Source organism: Hakea prostrata, chromosome 10, assembly GCF_041222555.1.
Source record: "Hakea prostrata isolate BN-2017 chromosome 10, UWA_Hpros_2, whole genome shotgun sequence".
NCBI lineage: Eukaryota > Viridiplantae > Streptophyta > Magnoliopsida > Proteales > Proteaceae > Hakea > Hakea prostrata.
Genome location: NC_142609.1, coordinates 44,942,962 through 44,956,481, shown reverse-complemented (window position 1 = coordinate 44,956,481; position 13,520 = coordinate 44,942,962).

The window sequence follows — 13,520 nt, the reverse complement described above, 5'->3', positions numbered from 1 at the left end:
ACGTATTTTTTTCAGTTGAAATAGAAATGATTTGAATCTGAAACAATGGAACGGCGTTTTTTGTCTTCTTTTTCATCTTTAAATCGCCAGGACCACCCAGGAAATAAAAGGGAAATTGCTAGAATATATGTGGTGGGCTCCGCATTGTCATTATCTGTTTTCCTACGTGGCATAAAATGATTACACGCATTTGTAGCACGCGTTCTGCCAAAGGTCCCCATCCAATTTTGCTCGCTTGACGGTCAAGCCAGCCGTCCGATTTTAATCGGAAGGCTGGATTAATTATTCCATTAAAAAAATTCAAAACCCACATCATTATTTGGTTTATGCTGATGGTTCGGTCCATATGATACTAGGTGGTCCGAGTTGGGTGGTTCGAGTGATATTGGGTAAGTGAAGTATTGATATTCCATACCAAATGGTTAATACGTTTTAAAAACACAACATACATACAATTGTATTCGTTTATACGATTTGAAAATCATAAATACTTTTTCAAAATTTCATCAAAAGCGGGACAACATAAACTCGTTCATTTCAAAATCAAAAGCCCCAAATCCATCGATTTTACTTGCTGATACGGGAAAAATAATTATCGAACCAGGTCCGCCTTGATTCGACCCTCGATTCCGTAATAATCGGAGTGGACGAATCATCAAGGAGACAATTAACGGCACTTACGGGAGCAAACGATCGTGCTTACTCAGATAATTGTCACGCTATGATCGTGCAATTATTCATTATCTCACCAACGAATGGATTTATTATCAACAAATCTAATCGTTAAGATCTGATGGCCACCCGAAGAAGGTTCAAGTAAATCAAACGAAGGAGATTTGAAGGTAAACACTATATAAGACATACCTACGTACAAGAGAGGTATCTGAATCATATTCCTTATATTCGTATTCATACTTTTGCTCTGTACTCAAGCAGAGCCTTTTATGATCAATTTATCAACTGACTTAGCCTTCGGAGGTGGACTCCTGACCCCCGCGGTCGGGCCACATTTGACGATTGTTTTTGCAAGTCATTTTTATGTGATCTAAGAGCTGAGCGGATTTTGGATGCATTATTTGGCGTCGTCTGTGGGAATCGCTTCAGAAAGTCATGGTTACCAGATCATTGGCAGCAGCAGCCAGCCGGATCTTTGCGGCTCGGCGAGATGCTGACACTCAACTTCCAGGAGGAAACAATCCAGATGATATTCCTGAAAGAAGTCGACCTTGTGAAGTATGAGAAGATGGTGGACAAGGGGGCAATGACCAATTGCATCCTCCTAATCTACTCCAATAGCAGTTGGATCAACTGAAGCTCCAATTTCTAGAGATGAATCAAACGCTTCGGACGTTGGACAAGCAAGTGGTGGCGCCGCAAGCTCCTGATCAGCGCGAAGTGGGAAGGCGTGTAAGAGAAGGGGAGCAGGTATTTACCTCTGTTCATTAAAGGCATTCCCCGCAAAGGGAAAGAAGCTTCTGAAGGACCAGAATGTTGGTCAGGATTTTCGGGAAGATGCCCGGAGACAAGGCAGAGAACCAAGAAGAACTAGGGAACTCCCTAGAAGAGACGAGCAATTCGAATGACCGCAAGGAAGCACTATGCATTCAACGACAAGGTTGGAAGCGGGAGTGCAAACTCACTCACCAACCCCCAGGCGTGCGGTTCGGGACAACGCTTGCGTCACCGGTGACCAATCAATGCATATTGGCCAAGAGCTAGCCAAAATTAATCAGAGGCTCAGACAACTGACTAGAGGAAGAATAATTGACAATATATATTTGGTCATCAGAAAAACCCCCGTTCGCCGAAACGATAGCCGAATATCAATTTCCGGTTACCAACTTTTTCTTCGTTTGACGGTTCGGGAGATACTGTTGCTCATATCAGTTATTACCAGCAGACTATGGCAGTGGCTGGTAATTCAGATGAAAGTCTTTGCACGGTATTTGGTTCATCTCTGACCGAAGAAGCGCAGAAGTGGTTCTCGAACCTTCCTTCGGGATGGATTGTGGACTTTGAGGAGCTAGCATGTAAATTCATCGGTCAATTCGAAAGCGGAATTTAGATCAAGAAGACCAAGGAAACCTTGTTTATTGTTAGACAAAGGAAAAACGAATTGATTCGAGAATACCTGAAAAGATTCATCAGGGTTACGATGGAAATTGAGAATCTAGATGAACAGGTAGCTAAAACTGCTTTGTTCACTGGACTCACCAATCGCTGACTCTTGGAATTGTTACTTCAGGATATGCCTACCACCTACGCTGAACTGATGCAAAGATGTTAGAAACAGACGGAAGTAACAGAGATCTTGGATGCGCGTCAGGGAGACACGAAGGTCCCTGCAAAAGAGCAGAAAGCTCTCGAGAAAAAGCAAAAGCCCAAGCAGCATGTTCGGGATCGAGTTGGAAGGCCTTGGGTGGCGTGGCGATAGAGGTCTCCCAATCAAAGCGAGTATACACCCTTGAATACTCCTCGGGAAAACATCTTAAATATCATCAAGGGGAAAAATATCCTAAAATGGCCACCGAAGCTTCCAACAAAGCCTGGGGAGCGAAATATGGAGAAGTACTGCCGTTTCCATAAGGATTACGGACACTATACCAATGATTGCAGGCATTTAAAGGCCAATATCGAGAAATTGATATTGCAAGGTCACCTATCCGGCTTCGTCAAGGGGAGATGGACAGAACCACGAGGAACCGGTGATAAAAGGGAACGTTTGGTATGTCGGGAGCGGCCAACCGAAGCTCCTAAGTCTAAGAAAGCAAAGAAGTGATTGATGCTACCCGATCACCCATTTTGACAATATTCGGAGGACCCGAACCTGAGTCACTCCGAAAGTTAAAGGCCAAATCCAAATTTATTGGAACTGGAAAAATGCAGAAGAGGAAAAGACCGAATGGTGAGGGTTCGATCACCTTTGGTGAAGAAGATGAGAGAGACGTATGTATACCTCATGATGATGTCATAGTCATCAAGGTAGAAATTGCACGCCGAGAGGTCCATAGAGTATTGGTTGACACAGGGTCTGCTGCAGACCTTTTATCTTATGAGGCTTATCAAAAGTTCAAAGTCGAGGAAGATCTAATGGAGCCGTCATCTACGCATCTTTAAGGCTTTACCGGGTCGTCAACTATAGCCGAAGGATCAGTGCAACTGGATTTATCAGTTGGAAACTTCCCCAAAGAAGCTACAATTCGAGTGAACTTCCTGGTGGTTCGAGAACTTCCAGCTTACAACGTCATTCTCGGTAGGCCATCCTTATCGAAGTTAGGTGCTGTAGTTTCGACAAAGCACCTGAAGATAAAATTCCCAACTAGTATGGGAATCAGTCAGGTTTCCTCCGACCAAAGAATATCCCGACAGTGCTACGTGGCGTATCTGAAAGATAAGGAAGGCCCGAGGAAGGCCACGGCATTGCCAATAGAGATACGGGATGATCGGGATGAGGAAGAAATGCAAAGACCGGAGCCAGTAGAAAGGTTGGAACGAATCCAGCTGGATCCTAACAATGAAGAAAGAATTACCCATATTGGATCCGAGCAGTTGGAGGAATTCAAAGCAAAACTGAAGTTATTCCTTTGGGAAAACAGTGATGTGTTCGCATGGTCAGCGGAGGATATGCTCGGGATTGATCGGCTAGTAGCGGAGCACAAACTTTGGATAGATCCAAAGGTAAAACTAGTTATTCAGAAGAGAAGAAACTTCTCGATAAAAAGCACGAGGCCATCAGCTGCGAAGTCAAAAAGTTGAAAAATTCAAGGCTCATTGAACCCATTGAATGCCCAATTTGGTTGGCCAATGTGGTAATGGTCAAGAAGGCGAATGGAAAATGGAAAATGTGCACAGATTACACAGATCTCAGTAAGGCTTGCCCAAAAGATTGTTATCCGTTACCCCAGATAGATATTTTAATAGATGCCACCGCTAGATTGAAACGTTAAGTTTCATGGATGCATATTCGGGGTATAACTAGATCCTCATGAACCAGGAGGATAAAAAGTGTAAAATCCGGCCTTATCCTAACCCTGACCCGACCCGGATTTTATACTATTGCAGGTCCGAAGACCCGAAGTGGTGGTATAAGAGACCTGTGGGCCCTCTTAGTGGATGATTCGATGCTTGATGCTGAGCCTATGGACATTGACAATGATGCCCCTCACTTGAGCACATTGTCAGTATTGGGTGAAAATCTGCGCATTGATGAAGATTGAATTAGTTGAAGCACTCCCCAAAACCCCGTGATCAATCCGAAGGTATTTTCTAAAACTAGACTTGTTGATTGACTTGTAGGAGAAAACCCCACTCGATTTGACCCTGTATAGCCTCCCGAATCCACTCCTGAAGTTGCTGTCATAGCTTGGTCGAGTGCTTGGTCGACTGACAGTCGACCAGCCAGTCGACCAAGAGTAATGGAATTCGAATTTGCACTAAATCTCTTCCCATTTTGCCCCTACCTTTTTGGAACTCGTGAATGAGGACCTAAACTAATCATTGGCACTCCAGAGCTCGAGGTTGGACACTCTCTTGGGCTATTCCTTGATGTTTGGGAAGATCTTTGACTCCAATCATTATTGTATACACTAATCATCAACTCAAGGTATGATTTCTTCTATTCCTCTCCTAATCTATTCATGTTTCTATCAATTAATGATCTTGAAACCATGGCTGAAGTGCTGCAACCTTGCAACACTTAACCATGAGTTTCCCCCTTTCAATTTCTTAATCCTCCCCCACTCTTGCTATGCTATGATTCAAATGAGATTAATTGCACTCCATCACTTTGATTCTATTCAATCTAACCTATTTTGATTCAAATCTGATATGTAGATGCATGATAAGCTTAGACTATAATGAAATTAAGATTCTAGCTTGATTCTTAACACTCATTTGATTGGTTCTTATCATCCTTTTCAATTTCTATAAATTTCAAATTGATTCTTGCTAAGTATCATATAGGACCTAAAATTCGATTTGGGTATTTTTGATTGAACCGTTGGATTATCATGAAAATTAGTGTGTAGTATCCTCTTACTGTTATAAACATGCCCTCCAAATTTCATGACAATCGGAGCACCAGAAGGGCAGTTTCGGATCAAGTTTCCATTGTTGTCCTGAAGATAACAAGTCTTGGTCGACTGCTTAGTCGCTGAACAGTCGACCAAGCCAGTCAACCAAGAGTTGTTAAGGCCCTGTACTCAGCCAATTTGATCCGTTTGAACCCCAATTCAATTGCTTTCTTCTCTGACATTAATTGTATGATTATCTAGGGTATCAACACTGATTTTGGGACCATACTTGGTAATCATTGAATCTATTTACAACTTGATTAAGGTAAGGACAGTCGTTGACTCAAGTATGTTAATTATATCAACATGCTTACATTATGGGAACTTAATGGTTATGTTCATATGAGTAATCCTTTACTATACATGACTGTTACGTATTTTCTTATCAGTAATAGAATGTATATGTCAATCAGAATATCATGTTCAGTTTTACTTTATGATTCATGTATGATCAATCATGTTATGATATGTATTTGTTTATATGATGAATCATTGATTTAGTATAATATGATGAGATTAAGTTTGTGATTGACTACGTATGACTTGGGATTGGGAAGTATCCTTCCGACACTTCTGTCCTTGGACATCGGAGGGAGTAGTATGGGATATTCCCCGAAGGTGTCCATCGACGCTTTCCCGGGTTGTTGGATGACATATATAGGATTGTCTAGGTGTATGGTTAAGATATTTTTCCCTTGTCGTATCAGACCCGAATCGGAAGGGTATTGAGACCGAACGACCCGTGGTAGAGTATGGTTGAAGGGTGCTCAAGACCGGTATCCACTCCGTGAGAGGACTTGAACTATACTGCGGATACCCGAAAGGGGCCATTTGTTGGTAGGGTTGCAAATGGATAGACCTGGGCTCACGGGCGCTCATGACCGGTAACCAACTCGTGAAAGGACGTGAGAGCTTCCCGTTTACCATTTGTGGATGACCAATAGGGTTGATGAGTCCGTAGTCCGAGTTGGTCGGTGCCATAGGATACGTTGACTCTAGTGTGAAGGATAAGGAACCGAGTTGGTCGGTGCCATAGGGAAAGTATCCGGATCTGACATGATACGACTGAGTAGATGACTTGCATTGGGCTAGGCTTCACCGCGACATGTGCCAATACTTATACCAATGGTGATGTGAGAGAGTGGTGACTAAATCCCCAACCATGGCTTGATGAGGACCTTACCCAATTACCACGACAGACCCAAGATATCTTATGATTGAGGGGGAGTGACTGACGACCCAAAGAAGTATGGTGCTATGGCTTAAAACATGTCTACCTTAGAGACTAGCATACGTAAGATTAGAGTCATATTTCATCATTGTCTCATATCATATTGCATGATATTTTGACTTGTTTTGGATGAACTGTGGATTATGAAACGACTTGCCTTGCTGAGTTCTTTTGAACTCATTCCTTTTGTGCAATTTGTTAGATTATACTGCAGGTACAGAAGACCTTGATGGCACGTCCTATGACCCGAGCTATGATCCCGCATACTACACTTCGGGTGATGGCTACGCGGAGAGTCAGGATTGCTCTACCGAGGAGGATTATAGTGCGTACCAGGGTTAGCCCCACATTAGTGAGGGAGCGGCCACGTTGGGTTTACTTCATCCACACATATGAAGAGGATATCATTAGGATAGAGGAAACCTATGTGTAGGCCCCATTTCCCTGGATGACTGTAATCATTTGGATATTCTCTCTCTAGTTCCTATGGATTTGTTCATAACATTGGTTGTAACTTAACTTGATTTACCACTATTCTGCTGTTGTGAAGGAGTGACTTCTGATCACTCTTTCTCTTTGAGATTTTGTCACTTAGAAGTTGATACTTAATGTTTCCGCACTCGGCTTAATTACCCTTTTCTCATTCGTTTGATCTATTTATTGTTTACTTTATACATTGATTATATTGTTCATGATTATGTTATCGTGTATGTGGGAGGCATGGCCGCTCGATTTGGATCTTAGTGCTGTGGATCACATCCCGGGTATGCCAGATAGGATACCGGCTGGGTGGATGTGACAAAAAGTTTACTGCTTTCATGACTGATCATGAAAGCTTCTATTACAAAGTCATGCCGTTCGGTCTGAAGAACGCAGGGGCTACTTATCAGAGGGCAGTAAACAAAATATTCAAGGATCTGATCGGGAGAAACATGGAAGCATACGTTGATGATATGCTGGTGAAAAGCACAGCAAGATCAAAGCATATTGAAGATTTGGCAGAAGTATTTTCGGTGCTCCGGAAATACCAAATGAACTTGAACCTAGAAAAGTGTGCCTTCTGTGTATCGTCAGGGAAATTGTTAGGTTTCATGGTATCTCAAAGAGGTATTGAGACTAACCCAGCCAAAATATAGGCTTTGATTAACATGGAATCTCCTAAGACCGTTCGGGATGTGCAATGCCTAACGGGAAGAGTAGCTACGCTAAACCGATTCATCTCACAATCGGAAGAAAAATGCCTCCCTTTTTTCAAAGCACTCAAGGATTTGAGGGGCAGTAAGGAGGCAAAATGGTCAGAAGAATGTCAAAAGGCGTTTGAAGATCTGAAAGAAACACTGGGTAAAACACTACTTTTATCTCGACCAGAGAAAGGAGAAATTTTGCAAATTTATTTAGCAACATCACGCTCGGCAGTAAGTGCGGTACTTGTTCGGGAGAAACACAAAAAGCAATGGACAATCTATTATGTCAGCCATGTGCTCCTCGACACAAAAACACGATATTCCTAGATCGAGAAGCAAGCTTTGGCTCTTATGATAGCAGCCAGGAAATTAAGGCCATACTTTCAAGTACATTCAATAGATGTATTGACTACTTTTCCTCTTAATAAAGTTCTTCGTAAGCCTGACTTGTCTAGAAGAATGGTAGCATGGTCGGTCGAGCTTGGCGAATTCCAAGTAAGCTTCAAGCCTCGCACGGCAATCAAGGGCCAAGCATTGGCCGATTTTGTGGTAGAAACTGTCACGACCCAAGTTTTCACGGGCTTGGTGGGGCCCACATTATGGACATTTAACTAGGGCACGTGACGGTTCCTTCCTTTATCAACTTGTTTATAACTACCAAAACAAAATGCTAAACTAAACATTCTCAAGAATAAACAAACAACCTGTTTGACAGTTTGACTCATAAACATATGTACATAGTCTAAAGCCCTGTTATGTTTACATTTGACCTTTCAACAGTGTCTAGTAAAGTATATACGATCTCAAAGAAATATATACATTCACAGTTCAATTAAACCAACATCAGTTGCAACAAAAGAAAAACGTTTCCATCTTCAACCAATAAAAGTACTGTCAGGTGGTAGCACCCTTGCCTTATCATGTATCTGAAGACCTGTCAACATTTTTAATAGTGAGCTTTGCAGCCCAGTAAGCAATATAGACAACCATGTAAGTAAGTCAGACAATTCATCATGTATCAATCATCACATCACTGTCATATAACATCATGTATTCCAATTTTCTTTTTCATTTTCTTTTTTCATTATTAAACCAGACCTAAGCGCTAGCTGTAGAGAGAGCACCATCAGTTTAAACCACACAAGTGGCATCAGTCTCAGTCTCAATCTTAGAGGTTCTCATGAAGAGATTCTCTTTCAATTTTTAGGCACAAGGCTAGGTGTTCTCTACAGAAGGCCATCATCAGTCTAGTATATCTTTCCACTTTTCAGTCTCGCTTCATGCCCTCCCATTTGGGTACATAAGTACCAAGACTTACAGAAGCCATTAACACTTTATTCTTTTCACTTTTCAGTCTCGCTTCATGCCCTCCCATTTGGGTACATAAGTACAAGGACTTATAGAAGCTGCTTCATGCCCTCCCATTTGGGTACATTAAGTACTAGAACTTACAGAAGTTCAGTATTACATTACCATGCTCTGTCCATTTCAATGTACATTTTTCATTTCAATCATCATTTAGTCCCAACTAAACACAATTTATGCAATTCAATCATTTAAATATGAGAGCATACTAATTCCACATCTAATAAGCATAACCATCATTTCAAATTCACAATTCAACATCTCAAGAATACTATGACATTTCAACTCAAACAATTCAATCAAGTCATTATCTGTCATTCGATCCCATGCATTTCTATTTCATTCACAAGACATATATCATGCATTTTCATAATTTGCGTGAGTCAATAAAATCAATTCTATATTAACATGTAAATGTTACATGTCTATTAAATAGAATCACCTACTTATAACATACATGAGTTGGTCGATATCACTTACCTATTCCCGTTCCATGCGTGTGTGTTTTGACCTGGTTCCGTTAAAATCCGCTCTTCCTCCTGTACCTCGAATAATTACTGACTATTTCGAATACGTGGGAGCCAACAAAGAAATTCTCCCTCTTTTTTTATTATTATTTTCTCTCTCCTCTTCCTTTCCTCTCTCCTCCCCACGGTCTTCCTCTCTCTCCTCTAATGTTCTGCGAATGCACGGATATTCCTCTTTCTCTTTCTTTTCTCTTTTTCACTTCTTTATTTTTCTCTCACCTGTCTTCTCACTCTATGTTTGATGCTTTTCTCCACGTTCTCTTTCTCTTCTCTCTCTTCTGCTCTTTAGTGGGTTTCTCTTCTTCTCCCTCCACTCCTATCTCCACTCGTTCTCTCTCTTCTCTTCTTAATCTTCTTTAATGGCTTCCTTTTCAATTTCTCCTATCAATTTCTTCTTTCTCCTACGTTATTCTCTCTCTCTCCTCCTTAACTCCTCTCCACTTCTTCTTTTAACTCATTTCTGTCCATTATTTCTCTTTGTACCTCTTAGTTACACGCATAAGGTAACATCAGTGTTTTCTCTCTCCTCTTACCTTAACACCTCATGCATACTTCATTTCAGAAGTCACCACATAAGTAGGAGGTGGGGTAAAGGTAACACCTCCTGCCTCCCTCTCTCTCTCTCTCCTTAATCGGTTAAGAATTTAATATATTATATATATAGATATAATGTACATGTAATATATATTTAATTAAATGATTAATAGGCTTCGTTATGGGCTTGTGGGCCCGCTGTAATGGGCCCACTTTGAGGTGCTAATATTAGTACCTCTTGATTTAGAAAATCATGTTGATCATTTTCTCATTTTCAGTTCAGTCTAATTCCACTATTGTGGGACCTACAAGCGATGTCTGGCTTCGACCAGAATATCAATTAGAATCTAAATCCATCATACATACCATCAAATCCTTTACTAATCTTAAAGACTGACACATTCACACATAATAATAAAATAATAATATAAAAAGATGCGGGGCATCACAGAAACCACTGCACCGACCGAAGAAGTAGCCGAGCCCAGTATTCCAACAATGTGGGAGGTATATGTAGACAGCTCGAGCAATAAGCAAGGAGCTGGGGCTGTGATTCTTTTGAAAAGTCCGGCAGGATTCATAATTCGCTATGCTTTAAGGTTCGCATTTGAAGCAAGCAACAATGAGGCAGAATATGAGGCTTTGATAGCTGGACTCCATCTGTCAAAAGCACTGGCAATTGCAGAGGTAACTATCTTCAGTGACTCACATCTTATTGTCAATTAAGTGCAAGGAGAGTATGGCGTCAAGGAGCCCCGATTGCAAAAATATCACGAAATCGTGTAAGAGTTGCAGAAGGAATTCAAGAATATGAAAGTGTTAGATTCCAAGAAAAGAAAATGCAATGGCAGATGAACTTTTGAAACATGCAAACACCAAAGAAAAGACTCTAGACCCTTCGGTCTACATTGAGGAATTAACATTCCCAAGCAACCAGAAAAATGAGATATCCTATATTCAAACTAAACGATGCTGGATGGACCCGATCGTGGAATATCTTAGAGATGATAATCTACTAGAAGATCCAAAGGAGGCAAAAGCAATCAAGGTACGGGCGTTAAGGTTCGTAATGCAGAATGGAAGGTTGTACCGAAGATCTTATGCTGGACCCCTCTTGAGATGTTTGGGTCCCGAAGGATCAAAGATAGTATTGGCAGAAGTTCATGAAGGAATTTGTGGTGCGCATATGGGAGGTTGAGCTCTGGCCCACAAAATCTTAAGGCTCGGTTTGTATTGGCCGAAGCTCCATGAGGCAGCAATGGAATACGTTCGTCGCTGTAACAATTGCTAAATCCATGCCACAATATCAAAATGGCCAGCTGAAACCCTAACATCAATTCTTGACCCCATCCCCTTTTCGATGTGGGGAATTGAAATTATGGGAAAATTCACTAGGCTGTAGCGAAAGAGAATATCTCATCGTAGCAATTGATTACTTCACCAAATGGGTAGAAGCTAATGCTTTGGCAACCATCGCTGAAAAGAAGGTGGAAAAGTTTGTATTGGAATATATCATCTATAGGTTTGGGATAATCATTGTAACCGACCACGGTACACAATTTGACAACCCACAGTTCGAGCAGTTCTGCAACACTTACCTGATTAACATCAAATGTCATCAGTAACCAAACGCTACACGATGCAATAAAGAAAAGACTTGAGTTTGACAAAGCCTTATGGGTTGAAGAATTGCACAATGTTCTGTGGGCTTATCGAAATACAATTCGGACCCCCACTGGAGAAACTCCATTTAAGTTGGCTTATGGATTTGAAGCATTAGCACTCGTCGAAGTAATGGTTGGGACACTTCGGGAAAGAGAATTCGAAGAAAAAGCAAATGAGCAAGGGTTGCTAGATAGCCTTGAACTACTAGATGAAGTTTGGACAAAAGCAGTTGCCCGAACCCAACATTATCAGTGAAGGATATCGTCACACTATAATTCCCGAGTAAAGCGTCCGCAATACCGAGCGGGAGATCTGGTGTTAAGGAATACTTTAGCTTCAGAGCCACACCATCAGAAGAAATTAGATCCTTTGTGGAAAGGACCTTATATGGTAATCAAGCCAGTCGGCTCAGGGGCATATAAGCTGAAGAACATGGCAACAGAAAAAGAGCTGGATCGTTCATGGAATGCTAGACATCTGAAGAAATAGTATCCCTAGAAGATTATCATTTTCACTTGTGATGTAAGGCATTCAACTCAATCAATGCAATTCTCGGTTTTCAACACAACATCTTTTGATTGGGGGCAACACACAATATTCACCAAAAAAGGATCAAATCAAGAGGCATCGGTTTAAAACCCGAGTGAGACCTCCGAAAGCTTAGAAGAATTCTTCGGAAATTCCTAAGTAAGGCATCGGTTTAAAACCCGAGTGGGACCTTCACAAGCTTAATGAATTTCTAAGAAATTCTTAAGTAGTCATAGAGGCATCGGTTTCAAACCCGAGTGGGACCTCCGAAAGCTTAGAGGAATTCTTCGAAAACTCCTAAGTAAGGCATCGTTTTAAAACCCAAGTGGGACCTTCACAAGCTTAATGAATTTCTAAGGAAATTCTTAAGTAGTCATAGAGGCATCGGTTTAAAACCCGAGTGGGACCTCAGAAAGCTTAGAAGAATTCTTCGGAAATTCCTAAGTAAGGCATCGATTTAAAACCCGAGAGGGACCTTCGCAATCTTAATGAATTTCTAAGGAAATTCTTAAGTAGTCATAGAGGCATCGGTTTAAAACCCGAGTGGGACCTCTGAAAGCTTAGAAGAATTCTCCGGAAATTCTTAAGTAAGGTATCGATTTAAAACCCGAGTGGGACCTTCGCAAGCTTAATGAATTTCTAAGGAAATTCTTAAGTAGTCATAGAGGCATCAGTTTAAAACCCGAGTGAGACCTCCGAAAGCTTAGAAGAATTTTTCGGAAATTCCTAAGAAAAGGCAACGGTTTTGATTAGCTAAAGCATACTAAAGCAAAGACTCCGATGATCGACAAAGTTAACTTTTTATTTCTTTAAAATGACCAGAAGGAGCCAACCTTTACAACATCAAAAGTTCTCAGGAAAAATACATGGGAGGTAACAAGTGTTGAGGACAAATCTTCGTTCGGTCGAGACACAACAAATTCTAAGTATCATCATCGGTGATTGTGAAGAGTTCCATAAACTTTCCTTTGTCGAAACAAAATCGGGAAGAAATACAAAAGCAGCTTTCTCGGAAGCAACACAGATTCAAGAAGAAAAATTGAAGTGGCTCCGATATGTTGAAACAGAGTCGGGAAGACATAGGTGGATTGCTAGCCGTGGAGACATAGGTCCTCTCATCATTTGACTGACCCCTCTCATCCTCGGTGATTGCGAAGAGTTCCGTAAGCTCCCACCTACAGGACTAAATTGCAATTCCATACTCTTCATCCAGCTTTTTTTTGAAGAAGCCTGGCCCTTAGTCAAACCTGCATTCAAGGCAAGCTCTTTATAGCTAAATCCTCTCAGAGGGGTACAAAGGAGGAGAGTCATCAAGTTAGTGCATTATATCCGGATCTGGAACGGGCAGATCTACCACATCCTTAGCCCAGGCAGGAAGAGGAAGTCACAACTTTTCAAACACTTCGGGATGACA